We start from the raw sequence: 24,149 nt of genomic DNA, 5'->3' as shown, positions 1-24,149 counted from the left end.
CTTGACATCGTACAAACAATTATCAGGAGCATATCTGGGGGAAAGAGGGTTTCTTCTTCTTAAAAAGCACCCTGAAAGCCTCACTTCACTGTAACAGCAGAGCCCTTGTCTTCAATGTTTAACTTCAGACAAATGCCTTAGCGATTAAGAAGTATTTCTAATTTTGAAAGCAGTGGATTTTTATGTCGGAAGAACCTATTTGGGTAGCATCACTTACACATCCCTTCGAGGTTGTTGCCTGCTTAGTTCCTTGATGTTAACAGTTCTCAGGTCATCAGTTCCTACTTGCAGAAATAGGACTTTAGGGGCCAGCCATCCATAGCACAATCTGACTTTTGTAGCTGTGGAAAAATGTCTTGTGTTTCAGAAGAGTGCAGACGCTAAGTGTTTGTCAGAAGGAACCAGCAGAGCATGGTACGCGGCTGATACGCTTGCTCTAGTGACTTGATTAGCTATGAATTTGGGCTGTAGATAGATTGGCTGTCGGGGCGGGCTGTAAGTGTTGTCTCTATAGCGCAGTATGATTTTTTTAAATCACTGCTATCAAACCAAACCTCTACTACTGTGGGGACTGAACGCTGCAGGAGCTTGTTTTGGAAATGTTCACATGAGTGAGAGGCTGCGACAGGGTGTGCAGAATGTCTGATGTTTGGGGGTAGCACTGAGTAGTGAAATGCATCAAACCATTGAAGAGGGGGAGCTGATGGATGCTGGGACAGTGCAACATCCAAAGGGGCTCGTTTCAAAATGTATAAGAACTTCCTAGGAGCAATAGCACCCCTTCTCAATCCCATGAGAAACTGAATTACATTTGTCCAGTATGATTGAGTATATTCCTGAGAAGAAAGGCATTGTGTAGTCTTGCTTTTTTGTCGATCTTGAGAAAACCCGTGTTCCTCTGGAGTGGTACCTAATTTAGCTGTGTCTAATATTTGATGCTGTCTTGTAGGAGGCAAAAATATTTGCTATGCATTTAGTTCTCAGTGAAGTGTCATAGCTGAGACGTGTTTAAAGAAATCTGCATTAGATTACAAGGTTTAATTTTGCTTGCTTGTGCACGTATTTATTTTTTCTCCAGCGTGGGATTTCTTGCTGTTTTCTCGCTGTGAAAAGAGCCCATACCTGCCTTTCATCGTGGCATAATCTAATCCAAAAGGAGATTATATCAAAACCCTACAGGTTTGAGGAATGTGCTTCTCAACGAAAAGAATGTCACAGCTCACCTACACATCACTTTATTCTACGCGTGTCAAGATGGTTCATTATAGATATATTTACTTTTAAATGTTAAAGAGAATTCCTTTTGTGACTTTGAATAACTACAAAGCTCAGAATTACACAGCTGGAGTCTTTGAGGTGAGAAATTGATGCAGGTTTGGGAAACAGGTGCCACTCGGGTATTGGTGACAGGTTTGATGGTGATCACCATGTAGAATGGTAGAATAAAGATCAGGACTTTATCCTTGGTCAGAGGAGCGAGGAGCTGGACGCACACGTGGCTACGGGGCGTCTGTTGGGTGGTCAGTGCTGGCCCCATGGGACCAGTTAGTGCTTGTCCCGGGCAAGTGGTGCAGGTGAGCGAAAATGAAAGCTTTCAGGGGGTTTGAAATATTTCTGCCTAGGTCTGGAAGGGGAAGGAGCTGTGGAGACGATGACTGGGGGAGCTGGGGAGCGCCAAATGTGTTTGTGGAAGCAAGCCAACACTTGACACAAAACCCTAAAGACCTGTCTTCTGATCAGCTTTTTGAGGTCAAAAGAGCTCCCCAGTTTGGATTACAGGGCTCTGGCGAAGTGATGACATGAGGGATGTTTAAAAATAGCAAATGTATTTTATGTCCAGTCAAATAAGGTTCGTGGCATTCAAAACTCAAATGAAATTATGTTGACTTGCATCTGACAGCCAAGTGGCTCAAATTCCATGTTTCCTGAAGGAAAATTGCCTTAAAAAAAATAGATTGATTCCATTGTAGCCTGTAACAACAAATAATCTCGTATTGGATTTTCTTTAAAAGAGTAGGATCCATAACTGTGCAAGTGTACTTCAATTCAGCTATTTAAAACAGGGTTGTTAATGCTTGTGCTAAGGCAAGTTATAATTTGTGGAAACTGTTTTCTTTCCAGCGTGAAATGGTCTGTTGAATGCCGCTTTAGCTTGTTTCTGCGCACTTCAGTTTGCCACGTTAACAGAGCTATTAATAACAGCCACTCTTGATTTTTCGGCATGAAAGAGCTGGTAGGCATGGAGCTATATGTAGTTTGTATTTTTAATTAAACTTGTACTGGGATTATCTTGTATTACCAGTTACCTTCTAGAAGATTATGTTCATAAAAGGTTCATGAGTTGTTAAGTGGAAGAGATTAAAGTGATTGTTGGCATGTTAGTAGAATTATTTGTTGCCTACGCAGCATTTGTTCATAGCTTTAATTTGCTGGTAATGGCAGACAACTAAAATGCAGGCATCTGGATTTTAAAATCTACACTAGCTGACAAAACCAAGATGTATTTTGGAATTATGGTCTCTTTTATTATCATTTTTTTTTAATGGGATGTTTAGTTGTTTAGAAATATTGAGTGGAAGGATAGGTTTGTGGTGTGGTTTATTCAGTGTTCTGTACTGTTGCTTTGTGATGATACTCTTAACAGTGTGACCCGAAACGTATTTTATTAAAGAATGGAAACCCACTTAAAGCATGGAGGGCACAAATGAGTATAAAGAACTGATGAGCAGGTTCTGGAGAAAACAGCTTCCGTGATAATGGACTTGTAAATCCTTGCAGAATCGGTCAGTTAGTCAATATAGGAAAGGCATTGAAGGAATCCTGCGCTTAGATAAATAACGGGTTGAAATGCAGTGCTTGGTGGGATTGTGTCCATCCAGATCTGTTTGGAGTTAACCGTGAAATACGTTGCAGCAGTAATGAGGAATCGGGAGGGCTGTGCTCTTACCAGAATCCATCAGCAAGTTCTGCTGTGCTTGAACACCGTTGATGGAGCTTTCTGCCCCATCCCGGAGCAGGGTACGGAACCGGCATCCGTTCTGTGCGTGGAAACACCTCCTGTGCGCCTTACAAACAATGATGGTACAGTTTGAGTAAACACCTGTTTAGCTTTTAATCATGGATACCAGGCAGGTTGTAGAACTTCCAGCTTCCTGTATTTTAGCCACGAGAAGTTAAAACAAATACAGTAGACATATGGGAAAATTTTACATTTTCTGATTATGCGCAGATATACTGTAGAGACGTGACCTGCTATTTCAAAAGGTAATTTGCGGGATTAATTTTTGTGCGTAGAGTAACTTGTTAATGGATAAGGTAAAACCAGCTAGCAGAGCGTTCTGCGATGCCACAGCAACGCATGGCAGTGTTCTGCAATGGATGTCTTCTAAAAAAGATTTTCCCCTCCCATTTTTAACAAGAACTTCCCTTGTAGTTCTTGGAATCTGTGTGGGCTGGAGGAAGAGGAGATCTCTGTGTACACAGAGGGATCTGAGTCAGTGCATGGGAGCAGACTCACGCCAACGTTGTGCAATGCTAATGCTAAGCCTGCTGTTTCAAACTGATGATGGCTGCGAAACTTGACATTACCACTAATTCTTCCCCATGCTAATACACTTATCTCAATTTTGGAGATGTTTGAGATGATTAAGAATTCTAATCTTAATTGCTCTTCGGCTGCCAAAAGTGTATTCTGTTAACAATATGTCCAATTTATCTTCATCCAGCTTTCCTTCTGCCCCATAATGATGGGTGCATTATGTTGTCAGTCTAAACATGTGCCTGGCGTAATGAATTTGCAGGAATACTTTTTGTGTTACGTGCCTGTATTTAGAGGTCATGTAATGAGATGTATGTGAGCTTAATTTGAAAACGTAGAAAGCAGTGACCATTGCTGGTGTTGTGCTTTGAACGGGGAGAACACCATTGCTGTCTGTAGCAACCTGCAGAACCAGACTTATTGCAGAACTTCTGATGAATGCATCACTATGTTTTGAGACATAACTACTTGGGGTTTTTTAATGTTCTTACAGACAGGCAATATGTACACAACAGCTAGTTGCCACATGGTGGCAATTTTCTCAGTAAAGGAATTTGTCTGGCTAGAAAGTCAGAACTGTCTGTGCTCAGAAGTGAAGAATGTAGGTTACCCGTATTAGTTACATTGATCCCTCTGTTTTCCAGACGTAGTGAGTTTGAGAAGGGGTATATATCAGAAGGTGCTATCAAGAAATTAGTGTTAGCTCTTCCTTTGAATTTAATATTTCATGCATGCGTAGCCTGTAAAAGGCTAAATGCAATTTTTTCAATTATAAAGGCTTAGCAAGGCTTAGAGATTATTTTCTGAGATTCTGAAATATGTACTATTTAATACATAATGCAAAAGGAAAATCTGGTTTCTTAATGTAAGAACATGAAAATGGAACCAGCTGCAATGTTATGCCACCCTGATGCAGCTTTGATGCTACATTTTTAGCAGTAGATTAAATATTGATACCTTGTTCTCCCTGCTCACCTTCCAGTGCACTCTTAAAGCTTTTGCTGTTGTTTTTAAGTTTTTATAGGAGAGCTGCTCAAGCTTCTGTATATTTTTCCTGTATATTTTTATGAAGTATTGAGAGTTGACCTTTGCAATTTAGGGGAAAAACTGTATAAGCAATTTTCTCCTATATATGGGTGAATCTGTTTGTGAACGGGGAACCTGCAGAACTCTGTAAGCTCAAATGAAGCTCGCTCAGATGGATAAGAAGGAGCATGATGTCCTTTGCGGCAAAATCATACCAGAGATCAAGTAAACAGTATATGAAATTAAACTAGTAAAATGGAAAGTAAAGCTGTAATAATATCACAAATGAAAGACAGATGTGAGGAACCCAGAGGTTACAAGGGCTGGTATGAAAACCACGCAACAGTGCGATGCTTGTTTGAACCAGATGTAAGTGCTCAAGCGCGAGTTGCTGCTGAAACTGTTCAGGATGCTGGAAAAAGAGTCCTTATACTGCTGAGGATCAGGCAAGCAGGGAGGTTAAGAGGAGATTTATAAGGCTGTCAGAATATTCTGCTGGGACTGGAAACATTTGAATTCAGCAGGACAAGGAGCTGCCTGCTACAGCAAATCAGTTGGCAGGTGGCAGTGTACAGTGTATGGGTAGCAGCGAGGAAATTAATTCTTGTTTTTGTCACTGTTGGCTTCTGAGACTAAGCAGCTTCATGTAGCTCTTGGAATTAGCTTAGCCAGTCCCTAAATATGTTGCATTTGGAAGCTAACTTGCATTTAGTGAATCCGTTTAAAAAATACTCTTTCCTTACTACCAAAGAAGCTGAAATTTCATGATACTTTACAAGCTCTTCTTAGTGAGCTACTTCTTTATGGTGGCAGCCAAGCTCCATGCCTGGAGGCTTTCACATTGACAGAGTCGCCAGTAGTAAGTCTTCTGACTTTGTTGTTCTGCAGAACCGGGAGCATTTGAGTGATGCGGTGGGTGGTTTCTGTATAGTCAGGTAGTTCAGCTCCAGCTGGCTCTTACGTTTTTGGGTGTTCTTACTGGGTAGTGAAGAGTCCGGGTGTTCCCCCATTGGGATATGAATGCCTGCAGGCCTGAGCCCACCCTCGGCTGCTTTTTTGCATTGACCCTCTTGCACAGGAGTGTGTGGAGTGGATTTATCTGCACCTTGGCTGTTGAAAGCTCCATGGTGGGGTGTGAGAGACCGCGACTACAAAGCTGCTGTAAAGAAACAGGAAAGAAAATAAATGTACAGCTCCGTGACAGAATGCTCTGTTCTGCAGCAGCACGAGCAGAAAATAGTCATATTCCGTGACAGCGGAATCAATAGGGCCTCTGTTGAAACGAATGAGGATTTTTATCTCTTGAGGCTATTGTGGAGGGCAGGCTGAGGCAAATGTTTAATGGGTTCATGCTTTTTAAATAATTCTATAAGTGTAAGGGAGAGGAAGATGCTTTTATAAAAACTGAGCGAGCAATTATGAAAAGGTTACTCGCCGCTTCTGTAAATGGTTCCTTTTGTCAGCATGGAGTATTCAGTGTTTGAACAAGCACGGGGGAGTCAGCACTCACAGCATCACACAACTCCTGGGTATATGTTTATTTGGTCACTTCAGACTTGGCGTGTGTTGCTTTGCGTGTCTGTAAAATGGGGATGTCTGTCCTGAAGAAAGCTTGGCACATAGGTGGAGGTAGAACTTATGGATTCAGAGGGAATACCTCTGTGAAGTATAACTTCAGACAATTATTATATACCAGCACCTTTTCCATTCTTGAATGTTGGCATTGAGGTGCTCCCGCAGGATGACTTTGGGAAGGATGCGGTTCTTGAAGCGCTGATCAACACTGCAGGCGTACTGTGTTAGAACCATGCAGTCTGCAGCCTGCTATTGGCTGCAAAGGGTTCATAAATATTTGTGAACACTGCTGGTGACATTGGGAACAGTGCTGGTAACAGGGGTTACTTGGTAAGAACACAATGGTACACGGGAGCAGTGAGAAATGGGCTGTTCTAAGTCTTTCAAGTGCAGAATGTGTTTTTCCTGGTGCAAAGCAGATGAAAGAGTAACAAATGATTGAAGAGTGTACCATTCACGTGGATGAAGTGTTACCACAAACCGTACTTTAATATTGGAAAACTGATACTCCTGGCAACTCCTGAAGCTCTTGGTTTGATTTTGTGCAAAAACTGCAATGTGTGGATGCTCTGCGTTCGCTCTTGACAAAATAGTTCTGGTAATGTAGTGTTTTGGCTGGGCTCGGCTCACCTCAATTTCGGAAGGAAGAGTGGGATATTCCAGCTTGAATTTCTTGTTTATAAAACACGTGTGCTCTTGCCTCCTTCATATATGTATATATATGCATATGTATATATATATAGCTGCAGTGTTTATTATGCAAACGAGGAAAAATGAGTACTCGCTGGATTGCAAGGGATGCTTGTGCTTCGGCAGTTTATTCTAACCTACTAATTTGGTTTAAGACTGAAGTGTTTACCTGGGTCACTCGCCAAGTTTGATACTTTCTGGTTTTGTTTTTAAAATGCCTGGAGCGCCAAAAGCCTCTGTCGCATCCTCACTGCAATTCCCGTAGTGCGAACGAGGGAAGAAAAATGCCTTTAAAAGAACAGAATAGCTGGAGTTTCAGAAGTACGAAGCCGAAGGGTTTTTTTTCTTTCCTTTTACCTTGTCAAATTAACATGATTGCATGTTTCACTTCTTATGCTAAAGAGTTTCTGATCTTCAAAGGCAACTTTCAAAAAGACACGCTGGTTCAGCCAAGGAGACTAATATTTTAGAAGGAATATTACCAGCAATAAAGAAGACAGAGTTATGATAGTTTGCATTAATTTTAATAACTTTTTGTACAGCTCTCGAGTCAAGATGTGAGAAATTAAAGGGAAACACAGTTCCTAGTTGGACTGCAGTGTATTTCTACCTGATGTATGGCATTATCTCGTGCAGACATGGAGAAAGGCTGCGCGAAGCCTCCTTGTGTGGCTCGCTGTAGTCGTGCTGTAATGGGACGAGTTCATTTTTTAATCTCCGCTTAGCAGTCGCGTGCCCCGTGTCCGTATTGCGTGCACTTGTGATCTCTGCCCTTCAAATGGGGCACAATTCTGTAAAATTGTCTTGAATTGCAGTAGCATTTGGTTTAGTAGAGGGTGAAAATCAATGCGGTCTGTGGTGCTTAGATTCTTATCCTTTCCGTCAGAGGTTGGGAAGGAGAATAACCCTTGGTTTTTCGGGCTTTTTCATGGCCAAATTAATATTCCTTTGCCAGTTTTGGTATGCTCGCTTCATGCTGTGAAGTATTGTGGCTGATGTAAAATACTTTCCCTTTAATTTTCCTAGCTCGTAGCAGCAGCTCGATGTTAGTAATTGAGTGTGCCAGTGGATTTGTTTGCAGTATGGGGGCCAGAAGCATCAGCTCAATTTCCTCTGGTGGTCCTGTGCAGTAGTTGATCGTGTTTTGCTTCTATTAAGATCAAGCAGAGATTGATATGAAAACTTGTGAGTCTTGATTCCCCATCTTCCCTTCAACCCAAGACGATAACAGGTAAACCCGCTGGGCTCTGAGTGCTCCTGGGACTCTAGTTTGTCTCAAAATAATGTGAGAGATAGTGAATGTAATGGACCTAATCGAATGCATGCAAATACACAGTGAATATTCAAGCAAAAATTAAAGAAAACACCACTGTGTTGTTAGAAACTGCATTATATGCCTGACTGAGAAAATGATCTGGCGGTAGTGGGAAATAGTATTATTGAATTTAAAAGAAATTAGGAATGAGAGTTCTTAATACAGGCACCTGCCTTTTCGTGAAGTCTGTTACCCACACAGCGCGTGTTTTCCAAGAAGATGTAAAATCAGAAACAAATGTAGCTCTTCCACTTTAAGTAGAATATCTAATGAGTGCCTGTGAAATATCAAATTTGATTTATTATGATAACCATCGATAATGCAGCATTTAGTTTTGTATTAAATCAGCCGTAGGCAGGGGTGCACAAAGTTCATCTTTGATGCTGCAGAGCTGGTGCTGTGACAACTACTTTGTGTGCTCTGTGTGTGCTACGTTCGTTTTTTGCGTGTGTTGCTTGTAATTGTGTGTATATCACTTAGGTGTTTGTAGGTGTCTTGCTTATACTAAAGAATTATTCTGGAATTAGTTGGCTTCATTCAGATAAGCCTGTACTCTTAAGTTAATGCTGCATTGAACAAATGCTTTTCTTCCATCCTGTCAATCAATTCTTACATTATTAATTTAATAAGTAATTACATTCCCTGTCTGAATTTTACTTGCTGAAATGGAGGCAAGGTTATAAAAGCTGATAATTACATATAATACTTGTGCTGTAAGGTAAGCAGAAAACTTCAAATGGGTTGTATCCTGTACTTAATGATACCTTTGTCTACAGTGCAACCCCCAGTGACTTGTTAGTGCGTAACACGCAGCCTGGGTAAATGCCAACTAATGCATTTAGAATTCCTCCTGCTAAGAGTCGATGCGGAGTCTCCGCTGGCTGTGGAGCAGGACGTGTCCGCCCTGGGATCGCGAGCGCCGGGCGGGAGCAGTCGGGTAATTAAGATGGCAAACCTTGGAGATCCAGCGTCCCTCCTCCTTACAAAATCAGCGACATCACTGAAACAAGACTTGAAAAGCGTGCTCAGAAGCCAGAACAAACACCCTGAAATTTTTATCGTAATGTTGCTTTTAAAAGTCCTAAATGTCCTCTATTTAAAATGAAAATCTTTTGTATTAACCTGCTTTCATATGCTAGCTTTCACCAGACTGCAGAATTGCCTGATTTGACTTTCTAATGTAACTGTAATGAATCTTCTGGGAAATGGAGCGATTGAATGCATACACTGAGCAACTCCATTGTAAAATATTCTGTCAGATCTGCTATATTTCTGATCTTATTGTATTTATTTTATTTTTTTTTTAGGGGAGGGGTGTCCCTGTCAGGTATTAAAGCCCAAACCAAATGTATTCCCTAGGGAACTCCCAGGCGCTCAGCCACTACAGCATATAATATTGCCTTGATGAAATGTATTTTCAGCATCACATCCATAAATAGGCTGGGCGATGCCGGTGCAGTTGAATTCGAAGGCATGCATTTGGAGAGCAGAGAATAAAGATGAGAATTATTGGCAGATAGTGGTGTAATGGGCACGAAGAGACCCGCTGTGTTCTGCAGGCGTGGAGAGCAAGGTGAATTGTCTGGGAGCCAGAGAAAGGCTGTTTACGCCTGTGTACAATAGCTCATAAGGACACTTCTATAGACATTGTTATAACGTCAGCATTATATTCCGCGCTTTAATGTAGCAGCTGGTGAGCTTTTTAAAAAGGGATTTCTGCGATAGGAGTTTTTTATAACTGGTGTATTCACAATGTTTGTAATTGCTATAATGCCGTTTCGCTTGTGTGAAGGAAATTGAACACTGGAGTTTAATAATTAAGAATTTATTAGTTAAAGCTTCGTGTTATAATTAGCCAGATGCTGCTATTTTGAAATGGTTAGCTGCAATTAGTGTTTTTAAATAGAAGGCTCTCGCATTTTGTGCTGTATGGGCTTGACTCTGAAGATTTCCATCTTTAGAACCTATTGAAGTCCGATGTTGGAGGTAGATTTTCTCTTCATTCTAATGAAAGGTGGTAATCGTAGTGAAATCTCAGTCTAGGCTAATGGATTTGCACCATTTGGGATGCCCCCCCAGTTGAATGTGTGGTGGTAGTTTGGCGTTTGTTTTGTTTTTCTCTAAGGAAAAGACATTTCTCAAATGCGCTGTGTGTCTATGGGCTTTTTTATGGTGGCGGGTTTGCGTCTCTTTGGGTTTTTCAAAGATGGTAAAAGGCATGTGGCTGGATTGATCCATTTTAGCCACAGATAGGCAACATCTGATAAGAGGCGTGTAGGAGATCTATACGTGTGTGAGATGAACAATGTGTGGGACAGGGTTTAAAAAACGTTAGCTTTTTGTCATGGGCAAGTATTTGTTAATAACAGCAGCGTGAGTGGTGTGACGAAGCATCCGATGGGCCCTCCTGAGAGAGGATGATTATCCTGGAGAGAGATCCAACGATGAATCATTTACACGAACCTCTTGTGAAGCACAGCTTGCATTTTTAATGAAGGATGATTGCATTTCATAAACAGACCTTTAAAAATTAAAATAATATTGATCCTCTTTGATTTAGCTCTATTAAAACAGTAAGCTATGTATCTCTTTCTAATAGCTGCAGGGCAGATTATTTTTAAAAATATACCGTAGTGCGCACAGGGCTCCCCATAGAGGGTGTATTTTTGTGTTCAAATGCTTTCTGGTTCTGCAGCTGTGCTTGCACAGTGTCTGACTCGTGAACAAAACGACCATTGGAAGAATATTTCGTATACCATATGTGAAAGGGAGGGGGGAATCCAAGTATCCAATACTCAGCTTGGCACCGAACAACCATTCCTTTCATGCTTTTATTGCAGCTCTGAAATGCCCATTATTTGCGCTCTTTATAATCTATTCCCAGGGAAGGCCGTACCCGAATACTCTTGTGTATTGTCTGGGTTGATTCTTTTTAAGGCGGAGTATGCACTCTTGCTTTTTTGGGTTGCTGTATCTCTGGCCTTTCTGTGTCTTCGGCTCTTGCAACAGGTCGAGGTGGCCGCTGTGATTCCTGAGCCGTGTTCCAATTCTGCAAACGGCCGGGAAGCCTTGATTTATAGCCCATTGTTTGTGGGGTTTTCACACCCCTCAGTGCTCGGTGTCTTTTGATTCAGAGGGGCATTCAGGTTACTCAGCTTTTTGGTAAACCCTTCCTTGTAAATTAAGTTGAAAATGATATTTGCATAATATCGGCAGTATTGTGACACAACCCAGGTCAGAGAAGTTCAGGTTCTGTCTGCTCTTAGGGAGTAAGTACCACTGGATGAGGCGATGAGCAGGTTTGTTTTTCTGTGTTTGTTGAGATGTGAGTCTTTTGTTTGATAAAATAGTCTCTTGAATTTCCTTTAATTATGTACATGCGTGGGCCAAAGTTATTTTAAAGTCCTGGGTTGACCTGTTGTTCTTCAAATCCATTGTAGGAGATTGTCTTGCATCTTCCTGTCTCTAAAATGAGTTATATACAGATCAGCTTTTGTCAGGGCATTTGGAAAAAGCAGTTTACTTCTGGCTTCAAAACCCGTGTCACTGCTTCAGCATCGAGAATTTATTGTACACGTTCCTATGTGAAAAGCGTACGTGCTGCCTTTTATCAAGAAATGAAATTTTTCTACCAGTTGTTGCCATTTTGCGCTCTGGTTTTGTAATCATCTCTTATAAAATGGCTTTATTGTTTGCTGATCAGGTGTATCCTGACACAAATGAAGCGTTGGCAGTAATTGGCTGTGACAGATTCCAGCTCTCCCTCCTCTCCGCAGCCGCTGACGGATCCGCGAGGCGCCTGGAGGAGCCAGCGCAGGAGCTCCCGGGGGGAATTGGCTTTGATGGCTACTGGTTGCTGCAATAATACTGATCCATGAGCTTGTGTGAGCTGCATAATGCCTCGAGGATTTTGTACCCATCAATACATCCTCAGCTTGAATCATTTTTTGCCATACTTTTTTTTTTCTTCTGTGGCAGTTTATTAAAAGAAACGCTTGCTGCATTTACAGGGTATTTGGTATCTACACAACCTCGGCTGTCAGGGTAGATGAAAACACTATCCCGCAATTCTGTGTACAACGCTCCTGTCTGTCTGCGCTGATACAAAGAGCATTTCTCCTGCAATTGGGAGAAGCCACTTGGAGTTCAAGTCTCTTATTTATGTAGGTACATTAATGTTTTGCAATTATCCGTGACAATAAAACATGATAGTCTGTTGGCAAGCGCGCAACTGCTTTTGTTTGCAAAACTTAATAAGCTGTGAGACAAACCTGAAAATATGAAAAGGCAGAGAAGTACACGCTAAGTGAGGACCAGCGGTTTGTCAGCTGTAACCATGATAACTTGTTTGCTGCCTTAAGTAATAACTCAGATTTCTTTTGCGGTGTCTGGTGGAAAAAAAATCTCATAGTCAGTAGTATTGATCACACTTGATCTTATTGGGATATTCTGAGAAATGTAAATTGCAGCAATTCCACCGTGGCTGGCTGCTGATCAACGGAAAGACCAAAGCTCTTGAGTTCTGCACCAAAATCGGCACATAGAGCTGAAATGCATTCAGAGTAGTTCCCAAAACTAAATCCTAAAACAAGGATTACTTTTTCTCAGCTGGAATTCCTGCTCACCACTTAGAGCAGAATCTTTGTGGGTGAAGAGTAATTTACTACTTCAGCAACAATAGTGATTGTTTTAGGGAAGGAAGTTTGTATAAATATCCCTGGCGAATCCTGCTTTTTGTTCCGTTTGCTGCTATTGCACAGGCAGTATAAGTAACTCTGTCCCTGATCCACATGCGTTCTGATGCCGGCAAGAAACAAGCAACGAGAAGCTGCTGTGTGTGGGATCTGTACGGGAGACCATAGATGCGGCAGATCGCGGCACTGACCATCTCTCCAGCATTAATATGGGTTGGAATAGCTGTCAGGAAAGGTCACAGTCTTGCTGATCCAATGTGAAAGCTCCACAATCCTGTTAGCAGATACTGTACCACATGAAAGAGGATTACGTACCCATAATAGTTCATAGTGTATCTTTTTTCATTGCTCTCCAAGGGCAGTTGATTTATTCTCAGGTGTATGAATGATGAAATACAAAACTTGAGTTAACTTATTTTCTTTATAAAATGTACACTTCATGTAACGCTTCAGACGTGCTCTTCTAAATAACCTTGTAATGATCCACAAGCCTTGCCCTGACTTAGAGAAGATTAAGGAATTAATGTCAAATTACAGACATAACTGCAAATAGTATTTATGGTGTTTGGCATGCAGAGAGGCAGACTGCTGACAAACACTACATGTCTTTTTAAGATTCTTTTTTTCTTCTTAAGTATCACAACTGTTACAGGAATTGAATGATGTTAGTATGTCACAAATGTGTGTGATGAAAAGGCAGCGCTGATGTTGTTCTGTTTTGGGAAGGGCTGAGGATACAGGCGGATCTGCTCAGTTGGGGTGACTTTAGCTCTACAGCAGACAGTTGGTTTTATGTCAGCAAAGCTCAGAAAGCCGCCAGTTTTACAGTTAAAGTGTAGGTGCTGCAGGTTAGTTTTGGTGTGAGGTAATAATAAAATGCCTAAGAAGATTGTCTGTGTTATGTAATACTGATGGAATTATGGTTGGATAAACACATTAATACAAGGGAGGAGAAAATGCCCACACTTCAGCTGCGGGAGGCAGAAACGTTGCTGCTGAAATCACAGAATCCCAGAATGTCAGGGGTTGGAAGGGCCCTGGAAAGCTCATCCAGTGCAATCCCCCCATGGAGCAGGAACACCCAGATGAGGTTACACAGGAAGGTGTCCAGGCGGGTTGGAATGTCTGCACAGAAGGAGACTCCACAACCCCCTGGGCAGCCTGGGCCAGGCTCTGCCACCCTCACTGGGAAGAAGTTTCTTCTCATGTTTAAGTGGAACCTTTTGTGTTCCAGTTTGAAGCCATTACCCCTTGTCCTATCACTGGCTGTCACCGAGAAGAGCCTGGCTCCATCCTCCTGACACTCAGCCTTTAGATATCTGTAAGCATTAATGAGTCCCCCCTCAGTGTCCTCTTGTCCAGCTCCAGAGCCCCAGCTCCCTCAGCCTTTCCTCACACGGGAGATGCTCCACTCCCTTCAGCATCTTGGTGGCTGCGCTGGACTCTCTCCAGCAGTTCCCTGTCCTGCTGGAACTGAGGGGCCACAGCTGGACACAAGATTCCAGGTGTGGTCTCCCCAGGGCAGAGCAGAGGGGCAGGAGAACCTCTCTGACCTACTGACCACCCCCTTCTAACCCACCCCAGGTACCATTGGCTTCCTGGCCACAAGGGCCCAGTGCTGGCTCATGGTCACCCTGCTGTCCCCAGGACCCCCAGGTCCCTTTCCCCTACACTGCTCTCTAATAGGTCATTCCCCAACTTATCCTGGAACCTGGGGTTGTTCCTGCCCAGATGCAAGACTCTACACTTGCCCTTGTTATATTTCATTAAGTCTTTCCCTGCCCAGCTCTCCAGCCTGTCCAGGTCTCTGGGTGGCAGCACAGCCTTCTGGTGTGGCATCCATGGCATAATTTCTGAATGTGTTTTAAAATTCAGGGTAGCTAGTTTAAAAATAACACGTGAGAAGTTTTAGTTTAGCTAGCTGTAAATGGCTTACCTTAATCTTGCTATTTTGGGCGAGTGAAAGGGAAATGGGGTCTGAGGAAATGCTCTTTAGCAAAAGACAGGAAGGCTATGGAGATTACTTATCTATCGGTTGAATTGCAGGTCATGTGTTTTTATATGCACAACAGTTTGTTTGTTTTCAGGATGGGAACAGTCGTGCTTCTACAGATAGAATAGGTTGTGCTAAAACAGCGGCCAGACTATTGATCCTTTGGTGAAAGAAATGTGGATTGAGATGGAGTAAAATGTGTAACTGTCAAAGGCTCTACATTGGTATTTAAATAGATGCTACTTTTACCCACTATTCTCAATTTTTTTTTTGTTTTCGTGGTCAAAGGTAAATAAACATATACAAAGTCACATTTTTAAAACTCCAAATTGCTTCTTGCACTGACAACTGTTATAAAACTGCAAACTTTGTATGTGTCAGAGTGCAAAGCTGTGAGCAGGCAGCCTAGTAGACATGGCAGCTGTACACGACTCTGATTTAGACCTTAAACGCTGCGATTTGACAGCTTTTGGGCTCAAAACCCAGTCTTGCAAATGATACTATTGATCCAGCAGTGTTTAGATAGTTTGGCACTTATTTCCATCAGGTTATTGCTGAAGATTCTGTTCCGTAAGGATTCTGGGTTATCTTCCAAACTTCCTTTAGAGTTTTTACAGTGGCAGCCTGTGCCCAGCAGCAGGGTCCTCGGGAGGTCCTTGTGAATCCCTGTACATGAAGGATGAATATCGTCTTCAAGAAAGATTAGACGGATAATCATAGGTTTTCCGGACCAAAAGATAGTTCTCCAGTGTGAGACGTGAGTGAAGCTCAAGAGCATGACCTTCTGTGTTGAATTCTTTTTCTGTGATAGGAAACGTGGCGCTGGGACTGGAGGATGAAGGTGGGGTGAGGGAAACCCCTTCCTCTTGCTCGGGAGCTTTGGCTGCCTTGTGCAACTTGTTCGCTATTCTCGGTCATCGTTTTGAGTCTGATTAATTTGGACGATTAACCCAAAAGACATTGAATCCCGCAGACTGTTTTTTGTGTGGTTTTTGTGTGTTCCTGCTTTAAGCAACAAGTTGGAAGACTTGATAAAGAGAGAAATTCAGAACTGTACAGCTCGGAGTGCAACATGACTTTCCTTAAATCACACCAATCTTACACACATACACACATGCTGTATGTAAATTTAGAAAAGAATGCATTTATCCCCCATATCTGAGAAATGCTGTTGTTTTCAGTGATATGTAATGGGTCTGCTATCAGCTTGTGTGTACAATACAACCTGTTTTTAGGATCCCGTGGGTAGTGGCGTGAATTCTTTAAGTGATGGAGTAATTGGTGTTCGCTGTCGCTACCGAGGAGCCGACTCCAGAGGGCACTCGGCGCCAGCACTGCTTTCTCCTCCCCTGTTTCAACAGCACAAGATGACGTTTCGCTGAAGAAAAGCAATAAAAGTCGCTCTGTGTTCCTTCTGGCTTTCCCACCGACCACACAGCCTCTTGGTATATTGGAAGCATGAATATTGGTTTGGCCCGGAGAGTTAATCTGGAAGATGCGTCTTAATTATTTAGCTCTGGGGGGGGTTCTCTCACACCGTGAGCTCGAACGTCCTACCTGTCGTTTTCATGCTGGCTTAAATAATTTGGATGTTTGAAGTATCTTTTCAGGCCTTTAGAGAGCATAAATAAAAGGATAAAGTGATGGCATTTTCCTCCTTTCTTGGACAAGAGGTAATATATTGCGTTTTTGCCTCAATATACTCAAAGAGAAAGCAGCAGTGTCTTGACCTGCTGTGATTTTTCATGGTCCTTTCTGGTTAGAGACTGTAAACCTTCGAATTGTGAACAGTTCTTCACTGTTTGGTGTTGAGCTGCAGCATCGGGCGGTAGATTTCCGTATCAGATTCCTTTCAGTTCTTCTCTTAAGTGCTTGGGGTGTGCGAGTGTGACTGTTCGGGCTCCCATCTTTTATACTGAATATGCTTTGCCTTCTTCCTCAGGGAAGGAATAACTTTTCCCCCTCAATATACAATCAGGTAATACAAAACTCATAATTTTTACATTTGACTTGAGTGAATACAAGGATAGTAATTGTTTCAGCCTGATGGCGATTAAAACTTGTCTCGCATGTCAGTTATTAAATGTGGGAATAGCTGCAAGCTGTGGAATAAACGCTATGATTTACAGTGCAGCTCTGAATGGCTGTAATGCAAGAAGTGTATAGATTTGTTTGGTATAAAAGCTTCATTGAAGGGGAGAAGCAGCAGCCGCCCGCTAGACCATTTCTGGTTGTGATTTTTATTTTAACAGGCTGAAGCTCAATGTGGTGATTTGTGTGGTATAATGACGGTAATTCCGAGCTGGAAGATGAGTTATCTGTAATTTCGAGCCTTTCTCAGTGTTACAGCTTCTTATCAGCGGAGTTAACAGGAGCTGAACTGTCTGCATTACCCCGAGTTTTCCTCCTTTCTCAAGGTAAAGGTTAAAGTTATTACAAGCGCGTCTGTTCGCTTTTCTTGGCGTTGAAGAGCGCTTTGGACACTTGCACATTATTGCTGTGGACATATTTTTCTACTTAACGTGGTGAGCAGTTGTTTAATTGGAAAAGCTGTTACTTCTGTTGATCCTGACTATAGTAAAAATCAATCTCTTCTCTGCAGTCTGAACTAATAAGAATCAAACTCAGTGAAGGGTGAAAATGGATTAATCAACAGAGAACCATTTTAAAGGTTATTTAAAAAAGCCAAACCCACAAACAAACCAAACACCCCCACCCAAGCTCTGAAACCAACGAGCCAAACGAGGTTCTGTGTGTTGCAGGTTGGAAGATCTGCCTGTACTCCTTGGGATTTTTGAGCACTTTGCGCACTGCTTTTGTTGTTTTTTAGTTCACATCGTGAGTAATGAATCAAATAATGAGCTGGAGTGGGAATCAAATGTATTAAAGAACTTCTGTGATGTTGCTGAAATGTGAGCATTATGTGCTGTATTTTGTTTTTCCTTAATGCTTTCAGTTGGGCTGTTGTCAGCACTTGAGGGGAAAAATGCCAACTTCTAATTGGCGATTGCAAAGTCAAGTCTCTACCTGGTCTTTGTGGTTTATTTGCAGTGTTTCGGCGGGTCTGTCGCCTTTCCCGGAGGACACTGACACTAGGTGGCATTCTGCGGCTTCACCGTGTCCCCGCATTAAAACCGTCACCCATTCCTCTTGAACCCTTTGTGCTCAAAGAGGTTTCTGATGTTTCTCTGCAGAGGCTTTAAAGCTGTTTGTTTAGCGTTACACTGGAAACTTGCTTCACGTAGCCCGAAACTGTGTTCCTGTTACCCAGGAATGTTTGCTTTTGGTGTAGATGTAACGTAGGACATGTCAATATTTTCTCGCATGTTTGTTTTCTGGAGTTGTCCCTTTGTGTGCTTGTTTCAGGCCTTAGTGTGCAGCTGATTTCATCAAAGGTGGAATATCTGGAGCACAATGTACAACAGGAGGGAATTATACTCTGGGTTACAATTTTCTGCAAGTACTTTGGAGAAATTACATAGATTACTCTCACATATCCTTATTAGTTTGTTGCCTTCACATTGTTTGGTTGCCCAATTCTGTTGGGGACTATATATTTTCATCTTTTCTGTGCATTTCTATGTTTTTCTATGCCACGAGACAACTAAATAGGAGACCTGGAATACCTTTTACATTAATTCTCCTCCCGATAAGCCATTGAAGGAACAGCGTCAGACAAAACCAGTATGGGGCCAGGTTAGCCTTCCTATAAATACCAACTTAATTTGTGTGTCTCTGTAGTAGCTGCATTACATATAGAACCAAGGTGAACGTAGTTGAGACTAGTGTATTTTTACTTGAGAATTTTGAGGGAAGTCCAAAGTCAGAATACAGTCGCATGAATGGGATTTTTTAAGCCCTCAGCGTGATTTTTATGTTAAATTCTGATAGGAAAACGTGGGTTGTTTTGACAAGTAGCACAGAACTGATTTATGTTAAAATATACAGCAGGATCTATTATTTGGTGAGTGTTTGATAAGCCAGGGTTAACCATGCTTAGCTATTTTCACCTCTTCATCTACAGCAAGAGAAGTGTTATGAAACGACTTGGAAAGGCCTTTTTGACTGTTAATGAGTTGATATGAGCGATCAAAAATCTGCTGCTTCCTTTCAGTTCTGTGTAGGTGGTTGAAGACTCCGCGAAAGATGTTCCTGCATCAGGAAATCCTTATTTGTTTGGAAAACAAATCAAAATCAGTCGAGCCCAGCAAAACTTGTATTGTAGGGAAGTCATGTTGCACTCAGAGCCGCACCATTTTGAATTGATCTTTTTATCAAGTCTTCCCAAGTGTAGAGACACCTTTTTCAAAAGGACCAAAGGCTTCTTGAATATGTCAGGCTGTAGCATGGCCAAGGCAGGTACATGCCTCACACTTGACTGCAATTCTTAACCCTGGTATATATGTGTTGTTAAGGCTCTTAAGAAATGGATGCATGTGGAAAAGAGTCAGTTTTTGACGTAAACTGCTGTTCCTTCCTCTGAGATGGAAACCATCTGGTTAACTTGCTCTTAGGAATTTGTGGAGGGAAAAGGAGAAGAGGAATAAACTCAGACCCTCTGCATTATTGCGTGGTTTGGGGGTTCTGGAGGGGTGTAGTGGGTTAGTTTCACGCCCTGGGTGTCTTCTGCCCTTGTTTAGGGAAATCAAGGGTTTCTGAGCCGTGGATCTGAACTTGGGCTCTTGTGGTTTCAGACTGTTAAACATTTTTTCAAGATTATAGTAGAAACTTCCTGTTTTGAGAGCGTATCCCCCTGTCTGGAGGGAGCGATGGTTACAGGTACGGTCACATCCTGTGCTTATTGTCACTTTAAAAAAAGTCTATTGAATTTTCTAAGCCTTTGAATGTGAAAGTGATTACTATACTAAAAATCTGAGCTGTAGTTACATTTCCTATCTCTACTGTGATTTCAATAAAGGCCCGTAAATCCATTGCAAATTTTACATATCTGTTAGTTCAATTTCTGCTCTGCTTGGTGTGTTGAGAAAATCTCTTGGTAAAGAATCCGTCTTATTCTGGAAGGCAGATTGTAAAGGCAGCATTTGGCAGCCGTTTCCTTCAGCTCATGCTTTATATTCCAATAGTTTAAACACTCCACAGGCTGTTGATAGAGGTATCAGATTTTCCGTTCCCAACGTTACTTGTAGTTGAAGCTGGAGGGGAGAACAGACAAACTTCCCATGTTTTACAATTGCTTTGATAGAGTTGAAAAAGATGCATTTGCTTCTTCCTTCCCTCCTTTTCTTTAGCTTTGCCCTCCCATCCTCCCCCTACATTTAACTAGTGAGGGTTTTATGATTTCTTGTGTCTCGTGGGTTTTTTCCAAATCACTTATTAAATTTCTCCTTTTAAATATTACTTTTTTCCTTGACAGACGTGGATTTTTCTTGTTTTCTTTAAGAGAATACCTTCTGTAATAAATTGTGTGTGTCACTTTGTCATTACATTCAATAAACTACTGAACAGGTTGATGTCTTGCTGTAAGTACCACCAAGTCTGGCAGACACGACTGGATCTTGGTTTAATATTCTTGGCTTACAATGCACCATTCTGTAATTTGGAGTTTCCCAGGGCAGGGATTTTCTAAAAAACCCCAAAACAACCATTTTTGAGTGTAAGTATTGGTCCTTACACAGGAGAGGAAACAAAACAGAGGAGAAATACTGAAAAAAGCGAGACCTGTGATTAGCAGCCATTAACTTTTTTGCTTAAGTCTGGGTTGTTTTGCTTTCCAGGTCTGAAAGGCGGAGCTGGGTTTCAAGTTACTGCTCTGCTTGTTCCCTCGTAGCTCGGTCACAATATCCCAAATGAGTTCATTCCGCTTTGTGCTTACATACTTACCTATGCACATAAACGCTTTTATTTAAACGTCTTGCCAAGTTTCCGCATTCCTCACCTCGTTAATCTTTTTGTTTTATCTTCATTTCCCTTCCCAAATAAAGCTTATTGTCCTGCTGGGGGAGTTTTATCCTTTTTGAGGTGCAGCTACATTGTCCTTTAATTAAGTTTTAACTGTAAATAGAAAATGCTTTTTGTTGCGTGCACTGAGTCTGGTTTGAGGGGTTTCTGTAGGTGGTGGAATTGGGTCCTGGGCATTTGGAGGGGGGGACTGAACCCAACTATGAACATTTACCTAATTGTGTGGGAACTTGGGATCGAACTCCTCGTGGGCTTGGTCATGTCTGTTTGGTTTTTGGGCTTCTTTTGGTTGGTTTGTTGCCCTCCCAGCACTTAGTAAGTGAAGCTTTCCTGTAAAACCCGGTCACACACATGAACTGCCTCAGTCTTCACGACTTGTTTTTCCTTTCCTGCTGTGACAAACGCTGCGACTGTCCACGGTGCTCTGTAACAACAACCTACCAGATTCAGTCTGAAGACCCGTGGAGTGCAGTTATGCGGGACTTCTGTGTCCTTCGAGTCTCTCCCCCCATTCCTCAGTCGAGTGATGCGCTGACTGTAGCTACAGGAATATTTTGGCTGAGTCTGGATGGGCTGAGAAAGCATTTGAGTCAACTTATGGTATTTTTACCTAATAACAAGCGATTGTATTACTAAGCAGTAGGTACCTTCAGTGCACACATCTTGGAATTTAAGTTGTTTTTCTTTGTTTGTGCTTGTGAGACTTGTGCATCTCTTGTCAGGTGGAGTTTGGTCCTAGAGGTGTGACCTTACAGGGGTGGCAAAGGAGTTGGTGGCGGTTGTTGGTGGCAGTTACAGCAAGGGTGGTGGTTGGGGCTCTTGGGCCTGAGGGTGGTTAAAATGAGGTTTGAGACTTCTCCGTATTTGGTCAGATCCTCCTTTCCCAGGGATTTTAACAGTGACCTGTCAGGATTTACAGCTTCTGCAATACAAGCCTGGACACCGCGTAAGTACAGAAAAGGAGTCGTAGCTCTTGCGCCATAAAATGTGTGATAGTGTTGGTAGTTTGCTTTAGCAGGCTCTAGGTTAGACACTGCACACCTAGAGGCTTGCGGAGGGGTGGAAATCACCCCAAACAAAACACCCAAAGCAAAGAGACAAAATCCAACCCAACAAAAAAAGCCGCACCTCTGAAGGTTGGTGGTCTGCACAGGGTACAGGTTCCATTTGGGGATTTGCGAGAGGAAGGAAATGGTTGATCCAAATTGCAGCAGTTACACACTAAATTAAAATGGCTCGTCGTGTGCTGATTTTTTACGAACTGCTGTGTATGTAACCGTGCTGGAGCGGAAGCGGGCAAGACGGATTGTGTTTAACTGTGTGCAGAGTTTACAGTCTCCTTAGGCAGGCTTGGATTACAGAATGAAATGGCCTTTTGATTATGTTGAAGCAATAATAACGTTGCACTGTATTTCCTCTTGGAGATTACGTTCTGGTGGTGTGGAGAAGCGCCCTGTATGGCTGTGGAGCGAGCTGCAGCTGAATTAGTGCTGTGGCAAGACGCTGTTTAAAACTCAGTGTGTTTCCTGTTGTGTATTCTCTACAAGTGTAGACAGGACTCGTCCTGCTTCAAGCAGGTTTGAAGACATTTGTGTGTAGACAATACTGTTTTGTAGAAGTTCGTATCGTTTATTCTCAGCTGTGTTTATACTAATAAAACATTACCTCTAACCTGACCAAATATTTTGTATTTAGGATAGAGTCTAGGCTTGGTATTGCATTGAAAACAAACAGACAGGTAACAAATACTCAGTGCTCGTGTTGGGAGCAATGCAGAGGTGACCGACCTTTCCTGCTGGTAGCCCAGCCTGCTTTTCCTCTGCTAAAGAAGCTCCAGTTGACCATTGGCCTCAGCAATTCTCTAGTGAACTTCCAGCTGAAATTGTCTCTGCAGGCTTCTTGTTTTACTGGAGGCATCCTTGTGATTGTAGCTGGGAATGTATGGCAAGCTTGTCACTTCATCCCAGTCCTCATGACATTAGTGGCCTGCCCAGTGGAGCCCCAGTGGGCTAACTGGGCTCTTAAATCAGGGATTGTTGTGGTGACCTGTGACTTATTGATGAATACAGGGGGCAATGGCAGCACGGTGCTGCCCCTCATAGAGGAGGAGGAATGGAACTATAGAGACAAGTGACAGAATCCCTCTCCATCCTCCATCAAAAACAGCTCCTGCAAAGCAAGAAACCAACCAACCAAGGAATTTTACAAGAGAGTCCTTTCTAAAGGGAGCAGGAGGTTCAGTATGCAGGCCTGATTCTCACTGGGGTCAAGGTTAAAGCCATAAAAACCTGGCTGCCTCCAACCATTTAGGGACATGGTTTAGTGCTAGAGCGAGTTGGACTCAATGATCCTGAGGGTCTCTTCCTAACCCAAATAATTCTATGTGATGTTAAACCAGGAAACAGTGCTGTGGCAATAATATGAAGCTGGTGGCTTGTTCTCCTTGAACCTGCTCTACCCGCCACCAAATCCAAAGGGAGAGCCTGATCTACATGGAGCTCTGAAGACATTGTTAAGTCCCCTTTTAAAAATAGGTTCAGCTTAGCAGGGGTTTAATGTGGCACTTGTTGCTTGCCTAAGCTGGGCAGTAGTGTTGTGCTAGCTTTTTTTTGTTAAGAACGCATCTCCATGTGTTCTTAAAAGTCGAAGGCTTATATTTGTAATAATTAGTGCAAGCCAGACAGTGTACTTGAACCTGCTTTAAAAAAGAAAAGTTAATGGGGTGAGTTAATTGCACGAGTTCAGAGTGAGCTGCTTTTAAGTGTTTGTGGGACCTCTTTGTCTTGGATGTCTCTTAAAAAAAGGCAACCCAAACTTAATTTACCGATTGAATCTGTATATTCTCATTAAACCTGTTTATGGTCAGTGTTTCAAGTGTGTACATATCTGGGAGACCTGAAATTGCTCCTTTGGAGCAGTTTTTTTAGTGGATGCAATGTCGATTTGTACTTTGGCAAATTCTGTTGGAAGCAGCAGAGAATGCTGCTGATCAATAGGTCTTGTGGCTTGGAGGGAGTGTGCCTGTATTTAATATTCTTTGAATTTGTATATCTGCATTTAATATTCTTCAAATATGGTAGGACTTGTGCAAAGTTATGAATTATTCCTGTTTGTTATGAGTAGTATGTCTAGAAAGCCGCCCGTTTTCCAGCCCTTTGAAGACGTGCTGTCTGTCACTTCTCCAGCTCAGTCTTTGAGCTGCAGGGTGTAGGTACCGTATACAAAGTGTTACAATATTCACAGAAAGCGCTCAAAATGAAAAGTGCAAATTAACGGGTGTTTTCCAGTCCTGAGCTGTAAGGAGCGACAGTTTATGTGAACATGTACAATGCCTTTAAGCAATATCAGGAATTACTGACAGCAAGTCAAAGCCGTATTTTTTTTTCAGATTTCCAGCTT

The 24,149-nt window shown here is 42.2% G+C and overlaps 1 protein-coding gene across 4 annotated transcripts in view; it reads left to right on the top strand.

Annotated features, from left to right (window-relative positions):
* RERE (arginine-glutamic acid dipeptide repeats) overlaps window positions 1-24,149 on the top strand; it is a 166,211-nt gene that overhangs the window by 8,023 nt on the left and 134,039 nt on the right. The gene's annotated exons all lie outside the window — the stretch shown is intronic.

This window comes from Columba livia, chromosome 21 (assembly GCF_036013475.1).
Source record: "Columba livia isolate bColLiv1 breed racing homer chromosome 21, bColLiv1.pat.W.v2, whole genome shotgun sequence".
NCBI lineage: Eukaryota > Metazoa > Chordata > Aves > Columbiformes > Columbidae > Columba > Columba livia.
This window is presented reverse-complemented; position numbering and strand designations above follow the sequence as displayed.